The sequence below is a fragment of the Dermochelys coriacea genome, chromosome 3, assembly GCF_009764565.3.
Source record: "Dermochelys coriacea isolate rDerCor1 chromosome 3, rDerCor1.pri.v4, whole genome shotgun sequence".
NCBI lineage: Eukaryota > Metazoa > Chordata > Testudines > Dermochelyidae > Dermochelys > Dermochelys coriacea.
Genome location: NC_050070.1, coordinates 164,567,680 through 164,580,943, shown reverse-complemented (window position 1 = coordinate 164,580,943; position 13,264 = coordinate 164,567,680). Strand labels below are relative to the sequence as shown.

The 13,264-nt window shown below is 40.6% G+C and overlaps 1 long non-coding RNA gene across 1 annotated transcript; it reads right to left on the bottom strand.

The window, feature by feature from the left end:
• Positions 1-269: 269 nt before the first annotated feature.
• LOC122459503 lies at positions 270-3,189 on the bottom strand. Its single transcript, XR_006280241.1, has 2 exons — positions 1,965-3,189; positions 270-1,824 (listed from the first exon to the last, which is right to left on the bottom strand). It is a non-coding gene; the product is annotated as an uncharacterized LOC122459503 (long non-coding RNA).
• Positions 3,190-13,264: the final 10,075 nt, after the last annotated feature.

Sequence of the window (13,264 nt, the reverse complement as noted above, 5' to 3'; positions counted from 1 at the left end):
CCAAATAAAGTGCCAGAAATACGTTGAATGCTTAGGGGAACTCAAGTTCAAACGATCCTGAAAATAATGGTTAGTTTAGTTCAATTAAAACAGAAGTCAGTTATTACATTATTGAGAAAATCTGCCTTGAAAATGCCTTATTTTACATGCCAGCAGCCTAGGGAGGCTTCTTTTAAAGTCTCAAACCCTTGTTTTAAATACTGAAAAACTTACTAATAAAGGACGCTCTGTTTCAGTCTCAAAGACAAGTCTATAAGATTTTTTTTTACTGTAAATGATTAAAATGTCAGTTTAGTAAACCAGTGAAATATTTAACATGTACTGGTCTAATCTTCAGACCTTAATATGTTGCTGTATAGCTATGCTATGGGATGTTTTGTTCTTTTGGTATATGTAACCATACCTATAGTATTACAATAGGTGGGTAGTAAAAGCCAGCTTAATTGGAAACATATCTGTAGATCTCTATTGTAAACTATTAAAAAAATTAAGTACTTTATGTGTAATGTGTAAATTTTCACCATATTTTTGTATTCTGTAATACTGTCAACTCTCATGAGTTTGAATTTGAATTTGGGGCTCTTTTTGATCACTCAGTCATGTGTTTCCCTCTAGCTGGCCAGTATGAGTAGAGTCCCTATATTTTGACTTGCACTACAAATACATGTTTTATAATAATTTGCTATACATGTGCTTTGTATATTGTTCATCATTATGACATAAGCTACCTGACTCCATTTGTTTTTTGTTTTACAAAAAGGATGGATTAAAATAGTCTCCTCCTCCCCTCACCCACATCCTAGTTCATCCACATTTGTAGCAGTGAATCGCAATGCGACTCAGCATTTTAAACCCAGTTTTGTTTCATTTTCTCGGCAGTCAAACGGATGGATAGAGGAGCAAGATTTTCAAGAAAAGATTTCACAGCCTAAGTGAGATGAGGCTAGGGCCCAGCCCTACAAACTCCTTACACGCAGTGAAATTCACTACTGTGCAGAGGGCTGAGACAAAGCACATGCATCACTGAAGCCCTAAAAACAAGGCTTGAGTGGGACTTAATCAGTTTAGGGGCCTTGTGTTGGCCTTTGTCACAGCAATGATTTTTCACCTGCAGTTATTCTATGGGAGTGATCCTTCTCCCACAGAGGTCAGCAGAAGTTTTGCCATTGACTTCTGTGGTAGCAGATGGGGCCTAGTGAGAGTGTTGGCATGTGGAAGGATTTGGAGGATCGGGCTCTGTGTCTTTGTTTAATCTTTTTTTTTTCTTCTTCTTCAGATAACACCTTTTCTTTTTCCTCTTTCTAAAAAAAAAAAAAGGAACATAAGTCTCCTAGGAAACGCGTTTGGGCCCTAACAATCTTCAGAGTACTCTAGAGAGAGTAAAAAAAGATCTACATGGTACACGTTGTTTAAAAATAAATGAATAGCAACAGATCCCTAACCTAGAACAAAGATGTGTAAAAACATGAAAAGGAACAGTTCAATTGATTTTACATTATAAATTGTTCTGAATGGCAAAGCTTGACGACTGTGCAAGGAAATATGACAACTGGATGTAAAGGGCATGTTCCCTCAAATACAATACAGGAACAGGACCTAGGGTGAGATCCTGGCTCCATTTAAGTTGATGGGAGTTTTGCCATTGACTGAAATGGGGCTGAGATTTTACCCCTGAAGCTTTAAAACAAAACATTAGGGGCCTGATCCTCCACTGTATTAACTTGAATTTGGGATAGTGTAACTTCATTGACTTTAGTGGAGCAACACTGCAGTAAAACTGAAGTAATATAGTGGAGAATCAGGCTCAAGGTCTGGATTCTGCTCCTTTGATCTGCACAAAAGAAAAGGAGTACTTGTGGCACCTTAGAGACTAAAAAGTTTATTTGAGCATAAGTCTCTAAGGTGCCACAAGTACTCCTTTTCTTTTTTGTGAATACAGACTAACACGGCTGCTACTCTGAAACCTTTGATTTGCACAGACCGTTCCCATTAACTTCACTGGGAGCCTGCGCTCATTGCTGAGATCAAAATGTAGCCCTGTGAATAATCTGACCCTGCCCATTGTCTCAGTGCAGAGGAGGTATATGAGGGTTTGTATGTGTGTGTGGTTCTTCTCTTATTATTATTTACTATTTATTTAGCAAATTGAAATTAACAAATGAAGGGTCCAATCCTACAAACACTTGCAGAAGCCATGTTTACTATCCCGAAGAGACCTGTGGAAATAAAACTCTTTGAGGTAGAAAGCACCGTGACTGCTGGCGTTTGCAGCATTTAGCCCTAATCTGTTTTATTAGCTTCAATTCTATGGGTGGGGAGGAGGGGACAAGGATTGGACAATTTTAAAAAAAACCCAACTTGCCATTATCAATTGAAATGTGGCAAAAACCTGGTATTGAAGCTTGATGATTTGAAATAGCGGGATCTGAGATACTATTAGTGTACAACTACACTCACTATGTGCTGGACACAGGCAAAAGTTTGGGCCAGGGAGGTGGGTATGTTTTAAAAAAATCTGAGAATAATGCCTTATAATTGCGTTAGGTCATTTCCCCCAAATTGGATGAAGTTTTGTTTGTATTTTTTCCTCAGAAATGCACTGATAGTATTTGAAATGTTCTATTTTACAGCTCCTAAATCTTTTCTTTTTTGGTTTATTTTTAGACATATAGTTCCCGTTAGTGAATAAGGACATTGGGCCTGATCCTACAAAGGGCAGACAGAGCTCCTTTGGGATGAAACTCACCCCTGTGGAGAGGGAGGCCCTGGCACCATTTAAGTTCAACGTAAAGCCTCAGAATGAGGTGTAAGTGGAAATAAAGAGGCGCAGAGGCGCATACTATGGGGCCCCTCGGTGAGGTGCTGATCTTCTCAGCTTGCAGTGAAGACAGTGAGGAATTAAGGATACTCAGCACTGGGCAGGAGATACTCAGTACCTCACAGGATCAGACTCAAAGGAAGGGGTGGGGCTGAGGAACACATCTCAGCACTTAGCTGGTTGGGTTAGGACAGCATTTTTTGTGTGTTTAGCAGCAATACAGTTGTATGGACGGCATGGTTTTAAAATATAAAAGGAACATGAGAACAGCTGTGTTGTATTTTGATGACCGATTACCTTGTATTTTAACACAGTGTATGTCTGTTTTTGTGGTGCTCTAGTGGTAAATAAATTATTTCAATTATATGCTTATGTCGCATTCGTATGGCAGTCTTCTTCTGACATAAGAAATCCCTCAGTTCAGTACTATATGTCTCAGCCTAATGTGGGAAGTAATTTTTGCATACTTGCTCTTCAGATTGTATTCTGGGGCCTGAATCTAACAAAAACTCTTCTCTGTATGGATGGATCACTTCTTTGCTCTGTTTTAGTGCAAAGATTACATAATCCATGCAGTGCTTTTTTTCCTTTCATTGCAGTATAAATAGGGCATATTGATTGACAGAAAATTGTTGCAGGTGAATATAGTGCCCGCAAAAGGTGTTCTGGATTGACAGTCCTGGATCTGTATTCATAGATATAACATAGGCAATGGTATTGTAAACCTCTGTTACACCTCCTCATCGCTGGGGCCAGACCCTGATCTGCAGCACGCACAATCAGTCTAGAACCTCTCTACAGAGACTGCCTTCAGTCTCTTACCAATTGCGTGAGGGGGCTTTTGCTGCTCGATCACGGGTTTGAATCCAGACCAGGTCAACCTGGCGGTGACAATGTAATTTTGACTTCTATCTGTTCAGTTGTGCTAGGTGAAGTGAGTGGGTGATCTGAGTCCAGTTCTTGATCCACATAACAAAGGCTCTCGCCCAGCTCAGAACACGAGATGGAACTCATTGAAATTGTACAGTATTGACATTGATGAGCTATATAGTCATTGTGAGCTCTTGTCTTGTGCAGTTTCTCACACAGTTTCATAAGAGGTCACAATCCTGCCTGCCCTTTGTTCTATCATGTGTTGGCTAAGTGTTTGTGTTATACTCTAATTGCAAACCACTGTGTTTATAGTGATTTGTTCATAGCAGAGAAATAGTTAGATGGTTCTATTTCTCTCAACAAGTTATTTGATTCCACAGTTTGTTATGAGAAGAGTCTTTCCCACCCCATTCTGCAATTTACAGTCACGTCATCTGAGCAATTAAGAATCAAGGGGCCCAATACTACAACTTTTACTCCCTGGACCATCAGTAGCCTTAGTCACATGAGTAAACGTAACTCAAATGAGGGATGGTCACAGGGCTAGACCGCAATGTTTTAAGATGAATTTATTAATACTGTATATTAAAAAGTATTTTCAAACATAGAAGCTGATAGCAAGGAGTGCAAAGCAAGTGCAATTCCTACTGATTTCAGTGGGAGTTAAGAGGCTATCCAAGAAATACTATGCATGCCTTGGTACTGAAGAAAAAACCCATCTGTTTGTACCTGGTTATTTAGCATATTTTGCTAATAATAACAAAAGGATCCTGAGGACTGTAAATATCTTCTTAAACAATTAGGTTTGGGATGAACATTACAATAATCTTAGGGCCCAGTTCATCAGGATTAGTCTAGTTTTACACTGGTTGATCTTCATTAATTTCAGTGGCGTTACACTGGCATAAAACTGCAGTAATGTAAAATTATTAGTTTAATTTCCATTTATATGAAGGTCTGCTGAAAGATGCTGCTTTTGATGTAAAAGTGCCAATGATAGGACTTTCCAATCACATTCTTACCAAAAGTAATCCTTACACATTCTTACAGAGCACCTGTTTGTCAAAACACTTTGAAGTCCTGGTTTCTCTATTTCTACAAGTGAAGAATGTTTCATGGGGGAGGGTTGATAGGGATTTTTAGTTAGAAAAATAATTATGGTGGGTATAATTAGAAAGAAACAAAATAGAGAGAACAGAATGTCCTGAGAAAAGATTTTATGATGTGGGGCTGAAAAATGAGAACTGCCCCATCATAAAGAGATGTAATCAAACAGCTATGCATAATTAAAGGTAGACTATTTATGCAGAATATTTCTGTGTGTTGGGCTTGTCTTTTCCCTTTACTAATACAGCTTACCCAGACTTGATCAGAGACACTCGTGCTACAGTGCTTGAATCAAAATGTGGTTAATAAACATAGAATATTCAATATAGGAATAAAACTCCAAACCATGTAACTGTCTTGAAAACCAGTTTTTAGGCCAAAATCTGCCTCTTAGATCAGATGGAATAGATTCTATGAGGAGCCATGAGTTCTGGGAGAAAATAAACCAAGAGGTTATGTAATTATATGTGGTTATAAAGTAGATGTGAAGTAATGTAGTTGGCTTGTCAATGGGTATGGGTGTAACAGTAATTTCTTCATCTGTATAAAAATAAAATTAAACGGAACAGAAAGCTGATGAGAACTCCCAATCAAATTTGATATGCTCGTTTAATGAAGTAACCTGTTGGAATCTAATACTGAGCCCCATGGGCATAAAGCCTTCTTAAAACATATTGTGGTGGTCCAAGAAACTAACATTGCCTTTTTTGTTGTTTTAATCCAAACCAAAATGTTGGCAGGAGTGGGGAAGGGGTCAGTGATCACTGGGTTTCTGTAATGTTTGCACATGCTATAGGCTGAGCCCAATAAAACTTTTTAGGTGTTAGTTGGATGGATTGTTTAGTCATAAGAAAGGGAACTACATACAAGTGACGAATAGGAATTAATATGCTTTTTATGCTTTGAAACACACTGTGGGATTCAGAAGATAGTTCTTGTATATCATTTTCATGCAGCTAATTGGAGGTGGGTGCAGGCGAGAAAGTTCAGATGAGGGTCCAAATTTTTTCAGATTCTGAGGTAAAGGACCTAGAACCGAGCTATAATGTTCAAATATGGATCCGCACTTTACCAAAGTTTGGGGAATTTGATTCTGAGGCTGATCTATAACGAGAGTTTTTATGGCCAAATTCACTGCTGGAGTATGCAAGGACAGCTCCATTGACTTTAGTTGAACCCACTTACATTAGCAGGGTGAAATTTTCCCCTGTGCAGAGGTTTAACACTCACCCAAGGCCTACGCATTCACTTAAGTGAGTGACTAGAGTGAATTTAGCCCCTAGACTCTTTGGCCATTGTGCCATGAGCTCTTAATGCTTGCATAACTACCACTACCCCAGCTCCAAATCTCACTTAGGGATCAAATCATCTGAATTGCCATTTGCTAAAATAGTAGTTACAGGACTGTATCTCTACAAATCAAGATGGCCCTCAGGGAACTCTGTGTCACCTAGTGACTAAAATTCCAGCAGTATGGTAATGATCTGATGATGTCATTGCCAGCTGATGGAACCTGTATGACATGAATTGGTGGCCTCAGTCCAATTCCTGGTGTAAACTTGTCGGCAATCTCAGCAGAGAGTCCAAAGATATACAGATTTATCTCATCCAGCAAAAGCAGAAAGTGTCTTTATCTGGAAGAAAATGGCTCCGCCACCCACCCCCCACCCATTTGGAAAAATGTAAATCTGAAGTACAAAATATGCAGCAGTTCATGGTCAAGTTATGCATTCCATTTGCAGTGTGTAACCTGCTATCTTAGAGGTGGTCTGGATCAATTTAAGAAGATTTGGGAGCTGTAACTCAGCTCCCAAATCTTCTTAAATCTGTGTATCTGTGTTCAGATATGTTATAAAATATGGTGCTTCCCTCAGTTTGGTGAGAAAAGTTAAATAAGTTTTCAAAATATAATAAATGAGCATTTTTTAACAAACCCAAACTACTATATGTGCAATGTACGAGATTAATCATTGCAGATGTCTGGTCTGAACTAAGGCCAATTCACGTATGAGGAGACAGGTGCACATAAATCAGGAGCACTGAATGTGTGCAAGGAGCATGTGGATAGAGGATGGATTGTGTGAACATAAAGAACTGTAAGATGAACAGAGACACAAGTAAATTGTATTTGTTTTTGTTTTGGTCTTTGTTATAGTATTTATCAAACTTGCAACTGGTTCCTACTATTCCTAAATTCTACTCCTTTGTCTTGGCATAGAGAAACCTTTCAGCAGCTAGGACTTTATCTAGCAATAACTGCAATCATAGATATATTCCAACATCTTTATCAGCCACTTAGTGCATGTACAGAATCCTAGGGTAATTAAAAGGAACAATTAACAAGACTCACATGTGGTTAATTAACCACAGCAATTATACACTATATACTAAGCACAAAATCCCAGAGAGGTAACAAAGGAGCTTCACCAGCAACTAAATCGCTCTTCCAGCCTCAGGCTCTTTTAGCCCCAGATTAGGAGCACCTCCTTCTCTTTGGGGTAGCAGATAATGGTTATATGGTGCTGCCATCTTGGCAAACACACTGGGAATTGGCCTGTGGACCTTCAGACCTAAAAGCATGAGTTACTACAGCTTCAGCAGGTCAGCCAGGGCTCTCTAAGTGGTGCTGTAGCAGATTCATATCCTCTGCAGACTGGACACAGAGGGGGACTTGTAACACACACTGTTGAGTGGGTTACACTTGCATTTGGCACAAGTATACAGAGGCCAGGTCCTGGTCTCCACATCATGTTCAGGGGCCTATCCTTTTAGTCCACATGCTGGTCAGAGCTTCCTCCTGGGAGCTGGATATCTCAGCCTGATTGGTTGAACTGGTTGTGATGCCATTGTCTTTGGCTCCCCCTTCACACACAGACTTCCCTTGCCGGCCGTCACCCCAACCCTGCTGGCTGCGCTGCATTACCCCTGCAGCTATGTTGGCTGCCAGCTAACTGTGCTCATCCTGTCTGGGCTTAGTGTGACCATACATCCTGTTTTGGCTGGGACAGTCTCTTTTTTAAGCCCTGTCCCGGCCGTCCCGACTTTTTTGGCCAAAGTGGGCACTTGTCTCATTTGTGCTTGCCATCTTGATCAGCTGGCAAGAGCAAATGGGACAAATGCCCATTTTTGTCAAAAAGTGGGGTGTGGCAGAATGTGGGTAGGGGGCTGGGAGAGCAGTGATGCCAGCCACATGCAGTGGGGGAGGCAAGGCTCGGGTGAGTAGTGACTCCAGCCCCACGTGGTAGGTGGTGGTGGTTGGCTTGGGTAAGTGGCTTAGACCAACCTTGCATGGGGGTGGGAGGAAGGCTCGGGTTAGTCCCACATGGTGTCCTGCTTTCCCTTTGGGAAATATGGTCACCCTAGGGCTCCTTCAGTGTCAGGCCAGATTATAGTACTTTCTCCTAATTACCCTGATTTATGGGCTCCATTTGTTCTTAGGCAGCCAGACCTACCGGGGTGGGCCTGGTGTAAGCTGTTCTCTGGGCTTAGCTCTGCCATGAGCTCAGATTGTCACAGCAGCCGCGTATCCCACTGCCTGCAAGCCATAATATGCAGTCTCCTCCCAGCCCTGCCCTGCAAGCCCCTTTTCAGCAGCATCAGGTCCAGAGCCAATCGGGTGGCCAGTGGCCTGTACTCTCTTGTGCAAGGCTGAGCTCCTCTTCTGCAGTGGCATCCCCATCACCCAACAGCAGATGGGCTGGCAACTGATCAGGGCTCTGGGATGCACAGAGCCAGCTCCTTCCTTCTGTCTTTCCCTCCCACAAACCAAATAGGGCTCAGGGGGTAGGGCCAGCCTCTTTACCGCACTTCTGCTGCCATGTGGGGTGGGGACTCCCTCAGACTCAAACTTTGGGGAAGTGAATTTAGCGGTTGATCCATAATTCCTTAGTGGGCAAACTCAGACTCTAGATGGGAGCACCCTCAAACGCTAGGGAAACGTTCTGGCTCAGCTCTTGTGTGTAGATGATCACTTTTCTTTAGCAATGGGTTTTAGTCGGTAAGCTTTGCGGGAGTGGAGTGACATTGATTTCCTTAGCGCATTTCATTTGTGTGCATAGCTCCGAGAAGCTGCCGTGTGATCAGAAGCTCTTGGGGCTCAGAGATAATAATTGCCACTAGCTGAGCAACACCAGGAAACCTAATCCTCTCATCCGTCAGGAGGGTCCTGGGCATCTACCCTGACTTACATCCTCGACTTCTCTATTGGCATGTTTTAGTCACTGGCTGTATTAGTTTGTGGGGATTGGGATGTGTTACCGTTTTATCTGCATGTGTTTTAAAAAAAAAATGAACAATGGACATTGGCTTCTGCCGGTGACAGGAGCAAGCACTTTAACTCTGATCCATGACATGTGAGTGAGGCCAGGAAATAAAGCCCAGTGTTTTACAACACTCCTGTACCAGATCAAAACCTCAGAATCGAACACACCTTGAACTTTAGGAAAGTTTGGATTTAACTCTGGACCCAAACTCTGTGGCTTGGGCTCATCTCCCTGACAGCTCCTATTAACAATAAGTAGCTCTTATGGAGCATTTTCTCATCTCTAGCTCTGAAAGTGCTTCACGAAGGTCATTACTGCCCCCCTTTTACAGATAGGGTAACTGAGACACAGAGAAGAGTCGCTTCCACACAGTAGGTGAGTGGCAAAGCTAGGAATAGAATCAAGATCTCTTGAATCCCAAATCGGGCCAGATTGTTCTTAATGAAATGACTTTCATTATAAAGATTGCCAAGGAAAAAAATGCCATGTTTTAAAACAACATATTTGTAGAGAAATGTAGAACAAGAAATATTTTTGTCAAGGCAGTAAACGATGACAAGATCTGTTTCTGCTAGGATAACCTGGCAGAGAGTTGTGGAGAAATAACTTAATTGCATAGTCTGGGTAAAACTACAGTATGAATTTGGGTTACTCTCCTCTGTTACAATGCACTCCTGTCTCTTCGTCTTGATATATTCCTTTGAAACTCTGCCAGAGATAATCTCTCACAGTACCTGCTTGTACACTGAGATGAAAAACAGCTAATGTCTAAATAAAAATGAAAGGTCAGCCAAACTCTTTAGCAGCCTTTCTGTATGAATCACTAGTACATCTGTATTTCCTGCTGGAATCATTAGTGAATGAATCTGGGAGACAGTGATTCTACTGCTTGTACCCAATTATGTTATAATATACTCATCAGACACTGGAGGTTCATGTATCACACACAGTGACAATTCCCCATCTGTACAAATTAATCCAGCCCTTTATCACTACTCTTCTCTCCCCACAAACACTTCACAGCAAAGGAATACACAAGAAGGATAACATTTCAAAGGGGACACTATACTCTGTGATCAACACTAATCTTCAGTGGAGAATTCCCTGGATCCCACAAACTGCTGGTGGGGTCCAGTGGCTAACTGTGCTTTACTTTTTACATATGAAAAATGAAGTGAGGGTGAAAGCAAAAAAGCCAGCAGTCCTGGAAACAGATGTCACTCTTTTATCCAATGAAATCATACCATGTGGTCAGCAGCAGAGCCAGCTCCCATATGCAACACTTTGTCAGTGTGGCTGAACCCTCTTCAGGGAGAAACACTTCAAAGGCTAAGAGGGTAACCCAGACCTTATGTCTATTCAATCGATGGCTGATATGCTGCGATTGTGCACAAGCTTGCCAATTGTAATGATGGGAATTTTGTGTTTGATGTGGATGTTTGTCCACAAGGAATTGAACTGAGGCCACCACTTCTTCACACAGACCAGCAAACAGCCTTTGAGTGGAGTGGATTGGATTCAAATCAGTGGCCTAGAAGTGAAAGGCCAATTACCAAATCTCCTGAGCAAGGCTTTGGAATCCAAGTTTTTCAAAGTTTTTGCTGGATTTAAATTCATGACACCCCTTCAGAAATCTGCCCATTAGAACACCAAACAGACTCCTGAAGGCGTCTTTAATGACAGAAACTAAGTGGGAAGGTCAGAAAGCCCTTAGAACATTCTATAGGCCTGGCAGGCTCTATATACTCATAATGAAACAATATGCAATGGACAAATAGAACAAAGCTACCATTGTCCTGAATGGCAAATAACACATCTCTGAAGTCATAATACAAAAGATATTTGTGGAAAGGGGAGCTAAAATTCTATTCCAAAACATAGTAAAACATGGAGACTGTTAGGAATGCTGAACACCCATCAAATTTCCACCATTCAGCTTTACATCTTATTTGTCTGATAATAAATATTTTGGTAATATAAAACCTGGTGTATTATTGTCAGTCAGTTTTCAAACTCAGTGTCAGTGCCCTGCTTAAATGAGAACTTTTCTGCTTTAATCTCACTATCTTATATAGGAAGAGAACAGAGATCAAAATATCTTGAGAACTACATCTAATTATAATTGCCTCTACAAATATTACAGCAAAATGTGACTCCTTCATAACAGAAAACACTGTAAAGCAATATTATGCAGTTTACAAATTCCATCAAACCACTGTACAAATAAACAATGCTACTGAATCACACAACAAATCATTTTATAATTAGGCCACACAAGATCATCTGGTTTACAAACCAGCCTACGAGCCAAAGAGGGAAACTTTGAAGATAAATATTGCCATATGTGGAAGGCCAGGAAAAAAATTACTAGCATGGAGCATCATTCTGAAATGTAATTCTCTGTGGGAATCAAAGATTTCATATTGCGACTGATGTGTTTTTCAAGAAACCTCAAAAAATGGAGGGGTCTGGAATCACAGATAGGACTGGTGACCATAAAGGAATAAGATAACTGGCAGAATTGTAGGATTCTGTTCCTTAGTTTGTTTTTTAGTCGAGTGCATTTGTGGATAATTCACAAGCCAACTTGAGAGCTTTAACATTTTTCCCATCTAGGAATGTATATTTGTCTGTGAAAAATTTCCTGCTTTTTCTCATTCAAAATAACATTGATAGCAGTAGCATATTTATTCAGTCTATACAAGCATTTTAAAGGCTAACGCTGTGTTGGTGATGCTGCTTTTTACTAACTCAATATCTAGAGGTTCCCAGCATACCTGTCAGAGTGTCTAGCAATACCTGAAGAGCTAAAGCTAACATTTCCAAAACTGACTTGTGATTCTGGGGCACCCAACTTGAAACACGTTCAAAAAGCCTGATTTTTCAGAGGGAGAAGGTAGACATTTTCTGAAAATCAGGTGCCTTTGAAATGGCAGAAACTTAATGCCCAAAACTGAGGCACCCAAAATCACTGGTCACCTTTGAAAATCTTGGTCCCTGGGTATGCTCCTACTAATGGGAGTGGTAAGACTCCTGTGAATTCCAATGGTACAGGATCAGACCCTAAAGTAATAATTTCATGGCCCTAAACCTGGATGAATCAAGTCAGAAAGCTAGTTTAGCAAAAATAAACAAGAACATAATCTATTGCCCCCTCATCCCAAAGGCTCTTGACTGAAATATTACATGAACATATAAAATCAAAAAGTGCTTGATGTACTTGGTGATATATAGAATGTGGGAGCAGTGCTGAGAGTCTGGTCATACTTTGTCTTGCCATAGCCTGGAAGATTGTGAGACAGTTGGGGGCGGTTGCATATTTTATTTTATTTATTTATTTTGCTGAGAAATAATAAAAATGTGCCAGGGAAATATTATATTTCAGAACTTATGTACAGAATTTCAGAGCATTCCCTTCACCCCCCACACTGTTTTTAAATATAAAATAATTGCTTAGAAGTTTGAAATTGAATTTTGTTTAATTCAGTGGGGGTTTTTTCATTCTATCGCTGGTGGTTTGTCATCAGGTTGCTCATGGGTTCTCGGGCTCTGCACAATGGCAGGTTTGTTGTAGAGTGACTTACGAACATTGAGCTCGGGCATGGTGTGTTGTTATTGTAGGGCTGCTAAGAAGTGGCATTCTGGCATTCAGATGGCTCTTGTGTTCTGAGGAGAATTTAGGAAAAAAGCAGCAGTGAAACTGTTATGAAATAAGAAAACACATACAATGAATTATGTGGCTGTTACAAAGATATAAGACAAAAGAAGATCAAAATCTGGGCCTAACATTGGTAGTATCCCTATAGGTAAACACAATATGAACTTCTTGGAAGCTGTCACATCCAATGCCTCGTCCTCTAAAGTTATGCTTGAAAAATAAAAGTTTGGGTATCAGTGACTTAAAGCAAAAGCTCAAAAAGTAAAGAACTTTCAAAATGGACAAGATCTGTCAAAATGTTTTGTGGACTATGATTTGGGCCTGCTTCTCCATCACTTAAAGCAGTGTAACTCCAGTGATGTCAAAGGAGTTCCTCTTGATTTGGACCATCCCTCAAATGAATGCTGATTTAGGTCTTACTGAGGCAGCACAAGAAATAAGAATGACCTTGGCTTAGCCTCAGGCCATATTAACTTCTGGATCAATACTCTGGTTCTTGTATTTCAGCATAAATTTAGCAGCTGATAAATATCACAGGAAAACAGT